At 40.0% G+C, this 15,305-nt stretch overlaps 1 protein-coding gene across 1 annotated transcript in view; it reads right to left on the minus strand.

Moving 5' to 3' along the window:
* Positions 1-12,696, minus strand: part of LOC139462560 (uncharacterized) — a 63,230-nt gene extending 50,534 nt beyond the window's left edge. The window contains exon 1 of the mRNA XM_071244381.1: positions 12,628-12,696. The gene's annotated coding sequence lies outside the window, so the exon portion shown is untranslated. The remainder of the gene's footprint in view (positions 1-12,627) is intronic.
* Between the last annotated feature and the right edge of the window lie 2,609 nt (positions 12,697-15,305).

A 15,305-nucleotide genomic window follows, 5' to 3' on the forward strand; every position in this document is an offset into this window, starting at 1 on the left:
GAAAATAGTGTTGTTCCCTTTCTCATTTTATGCTGCATTATCTTCGCTATACTGCTGACATAAAGTTAGGGAACTGATGAAATGATAGTGAAAGTGTAAGGAAGCTAAATGTCTGTAAAATTTATTTTAGGAATGAAATTCAATACCTGGTGTGTCCACCATGTTGGGGGGTCTGTGGACAACACCTTGATGGCATACTGTTGATAAACTTGTGCATGGTTGCCCTTGGTATTGCCTGCCATTCTGCCTGAAGAAGTGCCACAAGTTGGGCCACATTGGTATGTGCTGGGTCTCTGCTGTCTCCGCATGCGAACATCCCACAGATGCTCTATGCTGTATTGGGGACATGTCAGGGGACTTAGAGGGCCAGTTCAATGACCATATGCCTTCTCGTCAGAGATGATCGGTGACTATTTGGGCACCTTGCGGTCTGACATTGTCATCTTGCAGTTCAAAATTTCTGCTGATACTTCTAGCGAAAGGAACAACAACATATCGCGGGCCAGTCAAATTCACAATAACCAAATCAGTTCACCTGCCATGTGTGATACACCATGACACTACTGCAACCATATTGATCATGGTCAAGAATTGTAGCCCTGGCATACCACGCCCGCTACATCTCCAAAAACGTTTTCTGCCATCTGTGAATCGGAGGCAACACCTTGATTTGTCTGTAAACATGGTGTAAGGACATTAGCTCCCAGCCCGTCACTGGTGTTGCCTAGCCCACCCCAATCTTTGCCGCCTATGGTAATATGTTAGTGTGACAACCTTCACGGGACAGCTTGCTTTCAGGGGGGCTGCATGGAACTGGAGTTGAAGGTACATGTTGAAATTTACCTTTCTGTTATTGTACGGAATTCTCTATACATAACAGGAGCAGATTTGAATTTACTGTGTTGTGCAATTAACGTAATCGAAAGATCTTGTCTTGGTGTCGTTATTTTAGACCTGCCACGCCCAGGACTCTTTACAACCCCACCCGACGGTACTTGTCCCACAGTCGAGAAATTACACTTTTTGATTTGCCAAACATACGGGCAAAACTACTACCAGTTGCCTTCCGAAAGATTTTACTTGGACAGAATGAAAAACATGATATTTCACCAATGTTATTTTTGAATGTCTGAGCTGTAAACGACAAGGCTTGTTAGTTGCTTAAAGCCACACTCCACTCCAGCAACATTCCACCTTCGTGACAGTGGTCTGTAAAACATTGAGGCTGTTCAAGACAATCCAGTTATTAATATTATGAGCATGGTCATTCTACCTGTTGCCTGAAGGTTTCATTTCCATATGATGAAAACATTTATGAAATGTCCCCACATAACTCTCAACTTAAGCTGCTGAAAAAAGTGTTATTGGCATCAAAGGACTATTGATCGACTCCATGTGGAACTAGTTCGATGAGATAAGTGCACAGAAACTGCTGAATCACCTGAGTTGACATTGAGCCAGATATCTAATGTACGAGACACGGCACCTAATACACCCTGAATGCATCACACATGTGTGTGTTTTGCTGTCTCTATGTGTGTAATATCTGTCTGTCTGTGTATGTGTCTGTGTCTGTGTCTCTCTGTGTGTGGTGCATGGTCTATTTGTGTGTCTGCTTGTACGAGTCAAGACTAATGCCAGTGTTATAGAGCTAGCCCACTGAGATAGGTGAGGTGAAATTGGGTTTAACGTCGCGTCCAAGATGATTGCACTTATATAGCGACGTGCCCACTGAGATACCGTTCCACAGTTTAAACATGGACTCCGAGCCAACCAGTCCTTGCATTATCCCTTTATGCTGAGAGTCAGACTGGATACAAAGTACCGACTTTAACATGTTTTGGGCCGGGGATTAAACCCCCTTCCACTCAGCTGGGATGCTCCATCCCCATGCAGGCGGTCCAGCCTAGGGACAACATTCAAATCCTGTCAGGTGACATGTATTGTAACATAACTGTGTCTGTGCAGCTCCACAACCCTAATTGTAAGGATAATAACTTCATTCACCTTAGGGGGCGGTCGGGTAGCCTAGTGGTTAAAGCGTTCACTCGTCATGCCAAAGGCCCGGGTTCGATTCCCAACATGGGTACAATGTGTGAAGCCCATTTCTGGTGTCCTCCACCGTGATATTGCTAGAATATTGTTAAAAGCGGCGTAAAACCATACTCACTCACTCACTCATTCACACTGGGGGTAGTGGGGGAGCCTGGTAGTTAATAAGTGTTGGCTTGCAACACCCAGGTTTCATTGCCACATGGGTACAGCTTGTCCAGCCCATTCTAGCTGCAATCAGCATGATATAGCTGGCATATTGCTAAAAGCAGTGAAAACTCTTTCATGTTCATGAAATCAAAATAATCGTCCCATGATAAACTTGTCACACACTTGCCATGTCATGGTTTACTGGAAAACAGTTTCTTTCATGCCCCATTCTGTGTAAAGCGGATTCATGGCCACAATCTATCAGAGCTTCACCAGGTCGCGCCACAACCTGATCATTGGACACTGACAACTTCAAAGACAATTGTTCCACAACAACAAAAGCTAGTGGTCAGTTCTGACATAAGCATGCTATTGCTTACAGTTTGATGACCAACCGTCTCAACTGGTCAGGTTCGGGGCAGAAATAGAACACCGGGTCAAAGACCTGTATAGACACGGTGTAGGTTAGGCTACATAATACAATGCTTTGTTTCCCCTTCACTTCTTAAAGACAATTTTGGTAAGTAGCAAAAAAAATAAAATTGAATTGTTCTAAATGAAAACAATCAGATTACTTTCTTTGTTTGTTTGTCTGTTTGTTTAATGTCGCACTAAGCAATATTCCATCTATATGACGGTGCTCTGAAATTAATCAAGTCTGGACTAGACAATCCAGTGGTGGACATCATGAGCATCATGGTATGCAAGTTGCATCAACCGAGTCAATGAGCCTGACCACCCGATCCAGTTAGTCACAGGTTGCTGAAGACCAATTCTAATCTGGATCTTCACAGGGATGATATTAAGAAGTAGAGGGTAGGTATATATGGTCTTTATTAGAAAATAAATCATGCACATCAGGACCAAAAATATTAAAATAAACGACTTTGAAATAGAAAATATTACATAACATAACCTAATGGAACAAAATGAGGAAACAGAAAAGAATTTAGCATGCTAAGAAATGTTTATGATACTTTGTTTTTTTAGTTATTTGGGGAATAAGAAATATTTGTTGTGTGGCCTCAGGTCCTGCAAAAACTGGTACTGAACGATCATGACAATACTATCCTTCCAGCTGAAATACCTTATCAATGAAAACTGACATTTGTGTTTTTTTTATCTTAAAAGATGTGGTTGAAATAATTGAGCAATTTAGATAGCAGTGAAGTGCTTGTGATTAGTGCTAGGCTGATGTTAGTAATGTACACAAAAATCAATGGCTGCCAAGAAAATCAATATGTATCAAATATTTAAACCTCAAGACTCCCATGAAGCTATTGCGGCAAATAAATGGAGAAGGTCTGTTTAATACACAAGTCCTTAGTTTCCAATGTCTACTATTAACCAAACCCAATGACAATTCTTTGAATAAAATATGTTTCAAGTAACCAGACACAAGTGGACATTGTAACTTAGACATGAATCAGTGTTATGAAGAGCAGCACACAAGCATATGCTATTTAAAAATTATCTGTAACAGCATAGAAGTAGAACTAATTGAAAAATGTCTTCTCATCGGTTTACAAAACCCAACAAACTGGGCCCCAAGAGGAAGTAAATGCTCAATGGCCCTGAGCCCTGGAGCCCTGACTAGAGCCAAGTATGGGAAACTGATGACCAATTCTGCCCAGATGCTGCAGATGATCCTTGCCAGACTACAACTGTATCTCCAGTGCCAAGTATGGGAAACTGAGGACCAATTCTGCCCAGATGCTGCAGATGATCCTTGCCAGACTACAACTGTATCTCCAGTGCCAAGTATGGGGAACTGAGGACCCATTCTGCCCAGATACTGCAGATGATCCTTGCCAGACTACAACTGTATCTCCAGTGCCAAGTATGGGGAACTGAGGACCAATTCTGACCAGATACTGCAGATGATCCTTGCCAGACTACAACTGTATCTCCAGTGCCAAGTATGGGGAACTGAGGACCCATTCTGCCCAGATACTGCAGATGATCCTTGCCAGGCTACAACTGTATCTCCAGTGCCAGGTATGGGGACCTGAGGACCCATTCTGCCCAGATACTGCAGATGATCCTTGCCAGGCTACAACTGTATCTCCAGTGCCAAGTATGGGGAACTGAGGACCCATTCTGCCCAGATACTGCAGATGATCCTTGCCAGACTACAACCAGTGGTTGCAGGTATTTCGTATTTTCTACAACCTCATATCAAACGCTCTCTATTTGACATCAACAACTTTCAAGGCCAACCTTCAATTAAGATCACAAGTATTTGAACAAATGTTCACTGGAAACATGTCACCTGTGTGGGACAATAGTTGATCTGATTATACCCAAAGCGAAGACAAATGAGTATATGAGTACGTATTTACAACCAATGGTTGTAGCCCCTCTCCCCCCTTTACCCCCACACCCCTCCCCTCTGTTACTCCTGTGAGGTCAGACCGCCTCCGTGGTCTTGTGGTAGAGCGTCCGCCCGGAGAGCGGAAGGTCCGGGGTTCAATCCCGGGCCGCGTCATACAAAAAGACGTTAAAAGATTGTACTTGTTGTTACCCTGTCTGGCGCTCGGCATTAAGGGGCTAAAACAAGGACTGGTCGGCTCGGAGTCAGTATACTGTGTCTGAGTGGGGTATTCATGTTAAACTGCGGCATGGTATCTCAGTGAGCTAGCACTATAAATCGGCATCAGTCCGGACTAGTACAAGCAGCCACACACACACATACACGTGCATGCACGTCGCTATATAAGTGCAATAATCTTGGACGCGACGTTAAACCCCATTTCACCTCACCTCACCTGTGAGGTCAAGTGCATCCAGCTGACTGGAACACTATAAATACTGACAAAGGTGGCACTGGGCCAGGCCATGAAGCCTCTAGCTGAACAGTTATAACAACAGGGAACCAGGCAGGTAACAGTGTGATTTAGGATTACAAAACACCTTCACACTGTGCCAGTGATAACAATAAAGACCAAGAATACTTCCTTAATATGTTTATGTCACATCATGTTTGTTGTCTTTTTGTTATATAACTGAATGAATGTTGTTTGTTATTACTGCACAGTCATCAATTTCACCCGCGATACACATCTACATATATGCACAGTGTGATATAAAAACACAGATTTAATTAATATTTTCAACTTAGTGCTTGTTCCAGGCAAACTGAGAAAAAAAAAAAAATTTAAAATTGGAATATTTCCATTATTATATTCCTCAGCTCAGAGGTATTATAACATTGTATTTAAAGCGATAATGTTCTACAGTTTAATTGTTTGCTGTTTAACGCCGCACTCAGAAATATTCCAGCTATATGATGGCGGTCTGTTAACAATCCAGTGATTGACATCATGAGCATCGATCCACGCAAATGGGATAAGATAACATGCATCAACCAAGTCAGCGAGCCTCACCAACCGATAATGTAATAGAGTATAGTGTGCACATGGGTATAATGCACCCCCATCCCCTCTAGGGGATACTGTATTTGGGAGTGAGTGAGTGAGTATGGTTTTACAATGATTTCAGCAATATTCCAGCAATATCACGGCAGGGGACACCGGAAAATGGTCTTCACACATTGTACCCACTTGGGGAATCTACCCGGGTCTTTGGTGAGACGAGCCTACGCTTAAACCACTAGGCTACCCCAGCTGCCCCATATTTGGGAGTGAGTGAGTGAGTGGGTTCGGCTTAATGCCGCTTTGAACAATAATCCAGTTATATCACAGCATTTCAGTTTAATGTTGGAGGAAAGCTTGAAGTGATGCAGGTCTGAGATGTTTACCACTTTGGTGAAACACACGAACACGGATATTAAACATATTCGGTGCTAACCAGGATTCGAAAGCATGATCATAGGTTTCTGGCACACCCAGGGGACACAACTCTGCACCGCAAACTGAGGCGCCTTAGATGACTAGGCCACCCCGTATTTGAGAAAAAACAATTTTGACTATTATGTGCAGTTATGGGTAGTTATGATTGTAATAACCTGCTTTTTAATTTTTAGATATTTGTTGTAAATTTGGGGCCTAATATCAGCCTCTTTGAACCCTGAGATCAAACCTTGACAATATATCCCTAAAGCAAAGCAAAGCAAAAAGATCCGAATTGCCTATTATCCTATATTCTCCCATATTACCTGTGCTTTCAGCATAATCTGCACCTGGACCTATCCTTGTCACTTTAACATGTTTCATTGTAGAAACGTACGACTTGAGCCAGGTGCATGTTGGCAAGATGGCACATGTGAAACTACGCAGGTGAGTTTCAGTGTCAACACCTTCCGGGCTCTGGTTCCTTGTGTCCGACATGGCACACCAAGCTGGCACCGTGCCAATCTGATATGTACATGTGCATATTACACACAACACAGCTGTATATGTGTAGACTCCCTTATAGTGCTAATGACAGGACTGTTCTAGTTATTGGTAAGAATACAAAGATGAGAGGCATAAGGTGCATTTTTATAGGAACACCATATTGATATACTAGACTACTCATTTATATTTGATAAAAACTCAACTTAACTCTGATAAAATATGTCTGTTTCTGTCTCATCTTCTAATAAAAAATATTCCATATCTTGCCGTCTATGGTACAATTATATCATTCTACTTTCCACTTTTCTGTTTAATACAGTAAAACACACAGACCAAGTGGTGTTCCTTGCTATGGACCTATGGTAATATGGAGACAGCCTATCCACCAGCAGTTTTTACTCAAGATTTCGTGTCAGTTCGGTTAAGCTTGCAACACTAATTTAGGATAACTGAAATGCCTATACAAGTCAAAATGTCTGCAATAAAACATGGTCTTATGCGACTCAGAATGCCATGGAAATGCAAGGTTCAAACGCAGATAAAACAGTCCAAAAGGATGCACAAAACAAAAGATTCTAAATGAAATAATTAAATCTTACCATAGGTTAGAAAAGTCCAAATTTTCTTGCTAAACACCAAGTCTATTACCATGATTAATACTTCTAAGTTATGTCAGATGATATCTACAAAGTCTGACAAACATTGTGTAGTTTGGCTGGTTCCTCCCATTTCTCATCCACCATTCAAATCAAAATGAATTACCAGTGATGGGACAAGGTACTCCAGTTTAAGAAACAAAGGCAAGCGGTGATCAACTCTGTGTGAAAACAATCAACCCTGAACAGTGCAACTTGATGGTTTGATCAGTTCAACTGCCACTATACCTTCAATGTCATACCCAAACTGTCACATGTGTCAGAGGCAATATTGATCACTGTTGGGACACTGTGAACTCTGGCTGACATCATATAGTTAGTTCAACAAAGAAACCAAAATACCAATGGTGAACACTTGTTGAAAATATATGAGACATACCAGAGGAGCTTAGGGCAGGTCAGTGATAACAATTGATTTAACACGATGATTAGTTTTGACAAGAACATTACATATTATTGAAAAGCATGCATATGGATATAGTCTTCTGGAATGCTTTATTTATAAATATCAGAACAATTTCCCCCTTGGCCTCACTCATAAGTCAAGAAATCTATAAGTGAAGAATGTTTTAGTTGAAACTGAAAATTCACAGGACAAATTGTTGAAAAAGAAAGTATAAACTCAAAAATGGATTTGACCAAAAAAATACAAACAATATCAAAATGTTGCTAGTCTGACGGCCATCGCCGAAACTTAAGGTCCAAAACTGTGATACTTGTTACAAATACATCACCATCGAATAACCATTTCCTGATTGTTTCATTTTCAGCCGGGCGGTCCAGTAGCCTAGTGGTTAAAGTGTTCGCTCGTCACGCCGAAGACCCAGGTTCGATTCCCTACATGGGTACAATGTGTGAAGCCCATTTCAGGTGTTCCCCGCCGTGATATTGCTGGAATATTGCTAAAAGCAGCGTAAAACCATACTCACTCACTCACTCATTTTCAGCCCCCATCAAACATGGGTATACTTCCTGTTGCCTGGCAACTCACTTTGACCATTAAGAATAGAATCTTAGTTCAACCCTAAAATATGTACGACTGAGAACAGTTATATTATACACTATCATAGGGTAGGATCATAGGGTATATACCACGTAATACCACACCCTGGCTGAAATGAACAACATAAATGTCAGTCATACTACATTATTGACAGCTATATCTTACCTTTCATTGTGACAAACTACTTCAACCTCAATATGCTGACTTCTAACAGTTATTTGTTTAAACTTGCTTTGAAATGAAGGTAGAATCAGTGTGTATAGACGCACTGCAGTAAACAGTAACATACATTTACACTTGACAATCAGCTGGGAGACTCCGAAATGATCACAACAAAGTCAAACTTGGCATGATGCCAGGGTCTTTGTCTGCTTGTTCAAGCTACCCATGTGAGCTAGATCTTGCCATGTGGTCTGTACTGGGACAAAGATAATACATTGAAGTGTCAAACTGATCATTTATAATGGTACTATAAACACAGGGGGAACTTCGGAATGACCAGTGTGGCAAGCCATCAGATGTCTTGGACTGATATAGAAACAACTGGACAGGACTTTGTATGATTTTCTTGCCTAGTAGTAATAGTAATACATGGAAAATAATATTATTATTACTGTATTTGATGTAATAGGCGCCCAGGGCGCCCTCAAAATTAGGGCGAAAGATAAATTTTAAGGTTTATGCTGACAGCCCAGGGTTAGAAATTGGCACTAGTCCTATTGTCCTTGCAAATCTGCCCAATAGTTAAAATATCATAAGGACTAGTAGATATGTTCCATTTTTAGGGGTTTTGCTATACATTATCATTATAAGGACTAGTGAACCAAAAATGATAGTTTCTCCCGCTGCAGACTGAAATATTTACGTACGACAGAGATATTTTTCCAGAATTTAATTGCCCATAATTAAGGGTGCATATAACACACGAGTGTGTATTATACACTAATAAATAAGTCTTGTGTACATCCATCAATCGGAAGGGAGCTAATTGGGATTGTTCACTAGCCAATATATTAGCAAATATCGCTGTGGGCGCTTATTAGAGCGGGGCGCTTATTACGTCGAATATGGTATTGATAATAAAAATAATATAAATCGCTTACAAAACCAAAATGCACAAGAAGAAGGCATGCTCAAAACATGTATTATCAACTGCTTGAAGCCCACTTCTGGTGTTCCCTGCTGTGATATTGATGGAATATTGCTACATGTGGCCAGTGTTCCCCCTGGCTTTTGAAACTGCCAGTCCTTGTGGACTGGTAACTCTAAAAATTACCAGTCCCAACTAATTTTTGCCAGTCCCCAAAAATGTGTGAAAATTATTTGGTTTTAATTCTTTCAACTCCATGTTCAGTGCAAAAATGTCATCTCTGAAGTAACTTAGTTAAATCTATATGTCATTCACACTCTTTGTTTTTTAATATTTTAAGAGGAAGTCGCTACAAATGGATATTTAACCTAGAAATAGACAAGGGGAAGCTGACTTTGTTCGAAAAATGTACTTACATGAATATCGCCAATGTTTTGTTCAACAACAAAGATTTATATGTACTTTATTTGCCGGTCCACAGGGACTGGCAGTCTCGTGAATTACCAATCAAGGCCTAATTTTACCATTAAAACAATGGTAATTATCAGAAAACGAGAACAGTGTGTGGCGTAAAATACCACTCATTCACTCACTTTATTTACCTAGCATTGCCCCAACAACAATAACATGAAAATCCCCTTCAGCCTTGGAAAGAAATTTCATTTCTAAATCTGCTCATATCAATACATACGTCCAAGTCCACAGCGCTATAGATTATTACCTACTGGGAAACACAGGTGCCAAGTGTACATAAATCCTGACTCTAATGCTGAATTGTCCATGACACACAACAGCAGTTTTATATCAAGGTTCTCCAAGTAACAATGGACTTTGAAGTCTACCTACGTAGGTAATGTACGCAAAAGAATTGACGTTTTATGCTCTCCCTGAAGAAATGCTGGTTTGCAATTTTAATAAGTATGTAACCATTTAAATACACATACACAGCACCAAATGTGAAATTTGATACCTGTGAGTTTGTGACTTGATTAGGCCAGTCCAAATATATTCTTGTTACTCATGACCTTTTTAGAACTTAGTGGTAGGGGAGGATTTGGGTTCTATATTTTACTTCTTTAGTACTTTACGAATCTATAAAAATAAACCTTTTTTACAAGCCACGCAACCTCTTTTGGCTACGTTCCATGCAGCTCAGATTGAGGTACAAAAGGTCAGAATCTGGCACAAAAACAAACGAACTTAGACTTGAAGTAATTTCTTATCGATGCTTAAAAGTAAAAATTTATTAACGGGGGGGGGGGGGGGGGGCAATTTTATTGAGGGGACAAGAACTTAAGTTGTTAAGAATTATTCTTATTGCCATTGTGAACAATATTATAAGAACCAGAGGTTAATAGTATGAGCAATGTTTACGTCATCAGGGGAGGAGGGCACAAGGTCCTTCCAATCACAAGGGTGCCAACCCCCCTTCTCTCGGTACCTGGCATACAACTTTATTTGTCTTGGCAGCAAATTCAAGAAATTCTGAGCCATATCTAAACTAGGATAAATATGATTGATTTACTTCATATTAAAAAAAATTAAAAAAATTAATTTCAACATTGAAATAAAGGCATTCACATACCAGATAGAGATTTCATGCCATCCAGCACGCTGCACTGCACCATCCCGAATACCATGTTACTTTGTCAGAAAAAATCTGTCATGCAAGAAATTATGGCCTTGCAATGCTTACAGATTCACTTGTTTTGGTCTCAGTAAACATCAGAACAATATTCAGTTTATTTGCAATGCGCTTATTATGGTGAATACAGTATTGCCTACAGGTCAAATTGCAAACTGACTAAGCATGATATATCAGATAGAATTTATTTTGACAAACATGTCGCCTTTATCTCAAAAACAGTGTGATATCCAAATACCATGAAAATAGAGTTCCCATGGAAGCAGATGACAGGACAGTATCTGATTATTTTTAAAGATTTCATACAAAACTAAAATTGAAAATAGTAACCTTAACTTATACAGATTTACACTGTTCTATTATATCCTCTTTTATGGGTTTTTCGAGTGCCTAAGAAATATTTCTGATTATGTGTCTAATAACAATCCAAATACATTAACATTAAGTCTCATCTTTGAGAACATCTATTTCCGTAAACACTCGGGTGGTCAAATGACCATGTCTTTCTTAATTTTATAGTGATAATGCCTCACTGAGAGAGACGAGTCGATCAGTCGTCATCTTGTTACCGTCACCTGATTTTGAGCCCCTCCATTACAGCCGAGTTAAAAATAGATGATCAGTCATATGACATTAGAGACAGGAAGTTTACAAACAATGGCTGATACATTATCGGTTCATATGATTGTTCCGATCCAAAATCAATCATTAGAATAAGTTTGATTTATATATGCATTAGGTAAAAAGTAAGTTTTGAAATATGTTTTCCTTACTCATTGAATATCTTCCCCAACGTAGCTTAATTCGTAACATAACTTCTGCTGCAAGTGACAAACACTTTGCTGTCTTCAGGGGGCTTTGGCACGTGGTGACATATTGTTAGGGGCTCAAAAAAAGGTGAGGTCATGTAGGGATATATGGTTTTCCTCAGAGGAAATGGAAATAGTAGTGAAGTCTGGTTAAGCTGTAACAGCTGTGTGAGTGTAAGAGTGAGCGAGCATGGTTTTATGCTGCTCTTAGCAATATTCCAGCAATATCATGGCGGGGGTCACCAGAAATGGGCTTCACACATTGTACCCATGTCGGGAATCGAACCCCGGTCTTCGGCGTGACGAGCAAACGCTTTAACCACTAGGCTACCCGACCCCACGTGAGTGTAAGAAATCTGTATTATCAGTACTGATTATACTGTAGATGTTTATCTGTAGATGATTAGAGACATTTGTTTCATTATTCTCCAAAATATATCTTGAATATAAATCGAATCCTAATAAGGCCTACAAGAAATCTACAGCAGGATATATTTACTTTAAAGAAACTTTATAGTTCATATCTCGTCACAGAGAAAAAAAATCTAGTTTGACTGTAGACAGATTTATTACCAGGTGAGCTCACAAACATTATAGTCTCTTATGAGAACTACTCACGTCCATGTACCAAATATGATAAAAATAATTGCAAAATATAATTATGAAATACAGCGACAATAACTAGTGACAAAAACACATAAAAAGTAACTAATTTGGTCCAACAATCGATCAATCGGCCCAACTCATTTGTCATGGAAAAGTCAGAGCAGTTGAGGACAGGATCAGTGGGTCGGCCTATCCTTGGAAGTGCCTCTCTCAATACACACTGCGAGATCAGACTCGCAACTGTCCGTAACGCCTCCTTATCATTACTCTATCTTTAGTCATAACCACCCAGTGTCATCAATAATTAACGTCACTTACTTACATGCCGCTAGGTCAAGTACATCTCATCTCCCGCTATTGTTTACATGCAACCTGGTAACAAGAATCCTTTACGACGCCATGTTGTAATTCATGTCACGTGACCACGCGCACAGGTTTCCATGATGGTTATTTTACGAGCGCTTCTCATGGTAAGACCGGCGTCATATCTACGGTGTCATATTGCATTTATGTTAGTTTTTAAGCAGAACACTTCCGCCTGTTGGTACAAAGTAGTAACTACGAAGCGTCAGTGCACTAATACTTCACTTTCGTGCGGTTTAGTTTTCACAAGGACGTTTGAGATATTTGCTATAGTTGTATACTGTCAGAACTGTGTACAAATGTGTCACCGTTGCTTTTTGCGCAGTGACAGAAACTCGTATTGTTTGACAAGTGTATGTTGATTAAAAGCGATGTGTTGTTTCGATTGGAGTCAGTATAAGTAAATAACCCATGGTATTATGAAGCTTACGCTTTTATTGGTTCGAACTTTCCCATTAGGTTCAGTTCAGAGGCGGCTAATGATATTTTATTATACAGGGTTCGGGGCATTCTACTCATCGTCGATGACCTTATTGTTATCGTTAAAAGGAAAAGTTGTGTATTTTTACGGAAATCTATTTGCAGACATTTACAAGATTATATGTATCTTGCAAGTTATCAAATTACCATTTTGAATTTCCATGAAACTACCAGACTGAATCTTTCAGCGTTTCAAGATACGTTTTGTTTAAAATGTGTTAAATATATCTTGACAATGAAGGAAAACGGTGAAAATTCAACTATGTATATATTTTTAATAAATCGAAATTGCTCACTTAAATGTTACATGGTGAAATGTATTCAGATTTGTGCATCAAGAACGTCCAGTAGTTCAACGTCACTGTAAGCTGTAATTAACACTTTTAAATAAACACTTAAGCGATAGAGCAATCTTATTTGTACCACACGCGACGTACTGACAACCACCCCCTAAGAAGTGACGCCAAACTTAAACGGTTACATCCGGGCCAGTGATACTCGTAAAAAACACTCCGATTCAATCGCACAAATTACCATTTACCTTTAACCATTCATTCCCCGACGTGAAAATTCGCCTTAAATCTGTTTTCCAAAATGTTAGGAATTATTTCAAATCATCTGTGGGCATACGCCAACAGTTTGGGCTCATTATTTCACATGCCTAACACAAACTCGGACTCGTTTACGTGTGAATCCCAGACAAAGGGAAGTAACTTTTGTCGCCTCCGTACCGAAATTTTATGCTGGCGTTTATGTCCAAACATCTAAACTTGAAAGAAGGTGAATGTATGCCCACATGGGGGACTGTTGCCCCCCTTTGGATTTTTTTTTATAGAAAACAGTTTTATTGAATCATGTTGGGGACAAGTGATACTTGTACAAATATTTGGTTGTCCGTGCCGATACGAAAGTAATACTAACTGAATCCCATGCATAACAACATGTTCCGTATATGATAATGCTAAATTAGCTTAAGATATCAAACTTCCACCAAACTTACCCATGATGCTTTCTCAAATGAGCTTTGGTATCGGTATATAACTTCATGTAAGGGGGGGGGGGGGGGGGGGTGGCGGTCGGGTAGCCTAGTGGTTAAAGCGTTCGCTCGTCACGCCGAAGACCCGGGTTCGATTCCCGACATGGGTACAACGTGTGAAGCCCATTTGTGGTGTCCCCCGCCGTGATATTGCTGGAATATTGCTAAAAGCAGCGTAAAATCTCACTCACTCACTTATTTCATGTAGCCAATGTCTAACTCATACATCCTTAAGCTTTCTTAGAAGAAATTTATGTTTCTAGGTTTGTCAGCACCATACCCGTGCACGTGGGTTTCATCGAAGTTGTAAACGTCTGAGACCTGCATCACTTCGGGCTTTCCTCCCACATTAAGCTGACACGCCGTGATATAACTGGAATACTCTTAAGCGGCGTTAACCCCAACTCACTCACTCTTATAAGAAATAAATGTGTTTCTGTACGTCTTGCACAGGTATTTAGAATATTTCCTACATACATTTATACTTGATTAGTCAAGTATGAATGGTGACTACACAATGTATTAAAGTCGATTGTATACCCACACCCGCACGCGTACAGACGGTGTATGATATCCATTCCCTCCTAAACAGCAAAAGAAATTAAACGAAGCTTCAAATGTTCAGTAATGAACATTAAACATAAAAAAGATCAAAACATAAAACAGGAAACAAATATGCAAACGTTCCTATATGTCAGTGATCGTACTGAATACTGGGACCAATATCCCCGTGTCCTGTCTGGTCAGATGCCTACACAATGTCATGTCTTGTCACGCCCACTTAAACCACGTGTCTCAAAAAATGGCGACAGTCAGCAGCGACTATCCCATGATGCATCAGATTCTGTTAACAGTGAAAATCCAAATTTTCTTTGAAGACAAAAACACAATTACTGTTCACCGCAAGTTTGATACCTGCAATATTGCTTAAGATATTCCAAGTGATCGCCCACACTGACTGATCACGTGTTCATATAAAGACCATGACAACCATGCGGTGCAATGCACGTGCAAACCATGCGCTGAGACTTGATCTCCCCATTTCAATATCATACACTGTTCAAGGCACCAAGAATGCAAATCACGTACTTCACAGGTTAAAGATTTGAAGTACTGA

This window comes from Haliotis cracherodii, unplaced genomic scaffold, assembly GCF_022045235.1.
Source record: "Haliotis cracherodii isolate W230 unplaced genomic scaffold, xgHalCrac1.p SCAF_15, whole genome shotgun sequence".
NCBI classification, from domain to species: domain Eukaryota; kingdom Metazoa; phylum Mollusca; class Gastropoda; order Lepetellida; family Haliotidae; genus Haliotis; species Haliotis cracherodii.